We start from the raw sequence: 2,073 nt of genomic DNA, 5'->3' as shown, positions 1-2,073 counted from the left end.
TCATGTGTCAGTCAATGGCTGCCTTGCTTGGCCATTGCTTATGGTAAATATAGATAAACTCGGCGGGGGTGGGGGGGCGGGGGGCGTGGCTCACGCCTGTAATTCCAGCACTTTAGGAGGCCGAGGAGGGCGGATCACGAGGTCAAGAGATGGAGACCGTTCTGGCCACCATGGTAAAACCCCGTCTCTACTACAATTACAAAAATTAGCTGGGCGTGGTGGCGCGAGCCTGCAATCCCAGTTACTCGGGAGGCTGCAGCAGGAGAATTGCTTGAACCCAGGAGACAGAGGTTGGAGTGAGCCGAGATGGCGCCACTACACTCCAGGTTGGGTGACAGCGAGACTCCATCTCATAAAACCATAGATAGATAGATAGATAGATAGATAGATAGATAGATAGATAGATAAGCTCTCCGGAGCCCCTGTGGCTCCAGTGCTAATCCTGCTTCTGCTTTGTGTGATCACAAGAGAATAAAATAGGACACTGTTGGTTTCCATGCTAAGTGATTCTACAGCTTCAGCCTGCGCAGAACTCAAGCTTATCCCATGGTTTCAGTGGGGGCAGAAGGGGGGATGGCTTGCCTTGTCAAGACAGGCCCTCCTGTATTCAGTAAATGACTTCAAAGAAGGCATATTAGTTTGGTGGGGCTGTCATAACAATGGACCACAGACTGGATGGCTTAAACAGCAGACATGTATTGCCTTACAGTTCTAAAGGCTAGATGTCCAGATCATGGGTTGGTTCCTTCTGAGGCCTGTGAGAGAGACTCTGATCCATGCCTCCAGCCTTGCTTCTGGTAATTTGCTGGCATTTTTTTTTTGGCATTCCTTGGTTTATAGAAGCATCACCCCAATCTCTGCCTTCATCTTTATATGGCATTCTCCCTGTGTCCATTTCTTTGTACAGATTTTCCCTTTTTATAAGGACATCAGTCATATTGTATTAGGGGCCTGTACTTCTTAGGTATGATGTCATCTTAATTAACTACATCTGCAATGGCCCTATTTCCAAATATTATTATTCAAGTTCAAATAGGGTTTGAATATTTAACCCATAATAGGAGGCCTTATAACTATTTCCCAAGTGGGGATTATAAGTATCCTCTAGTTGATTTCTTTCCTTTTGTTGTGTGTCGGGGGGTGGTTAAGTTTTATGAGATGGTCAACACGGCCATTGTTTAGAAATGTTTGAAATGTGTCATTAAATCTATATGCTAAAAAGCAACAATACATTATTTTTCTCTTTTTCCTTCCTCCTTCTCTCCTCCCTCAGTCCCTCCCTCCATTCCTTCCTTAAAAAAAAAAAAACAAAAAACATGATGTACTTACATCTGGTACATGACCGGAAAATTTTGAGTCGGCAGAAAATAGAAGGGGCTATAAAGTAGGATAGGATATGATAGGAGAGAGAGATTATAATATATCAAAATGTTCTCATGCATACTTCATGTTTTAAAGAAAAAATGACAACCTAGAGCCTCATTAAGTTCTGAATGACCAACTTTCCTATAGCAAATATTCTATGACCTCTTATGTATGCCCAATTTTCTTTTTCTTTTCTTTCTTTTTAGACTTGAAGGGCACTAGTTGCTTACCTCATAGGCAAAGGGAAGGTGCTCCTCATAATGTTATTCCGTATTCTATTTTCTACCCATGAGGATGTCCATTAGGGAATGATGCTACCCTATAGCAGCCGAACTGGGTGCTTAAAAGAATGCCCAAGAAGAGGATGTTAGCAAGTGATTCTGCTTTAGCAGGGAAATGAGTCAACCGCAGTTACCTTGTTGTTGGGTTTTAGTGTTGTATAAATTTGCCTTCCCAGCATGTGTTATTTACGTCATATATGTTTAGAAAAATATTTTGCTCATTCATACCTACAACAAACTTTGAAGAATGCTTTCTGTGTGAGGGCCCCGTTTTCAGCCCAGAGAACGTTGAGCTGGATAAGGCATGATCTCTGTCTCGAGGAGGAGTATACCCTCATGAAGTTGAGCTCATTTAATAACCTGGATATACACATGTGCGTGTCTGCAGCGCGAGTGACCTGAATGCCCATTGTGATCAGTACCAGAA

This window comes from Callithrix jacchus, chromosome 1 (genome assembly GCF_049354715.1).
Source record: "Callithrix jacchus isolate 240 chromosome 1, calJac240_pri, whole genome shotgun sequence".
NCBI classification, from domain to species: domain Eukaryota; kingdom Metazoa; phylum Chordata; class Mammalia; order Primates; family Cebidae; genus Callithrix; species Callithrix jacchus.
This window is presented reverse-complemented; position numbering follows the sequence as displayed.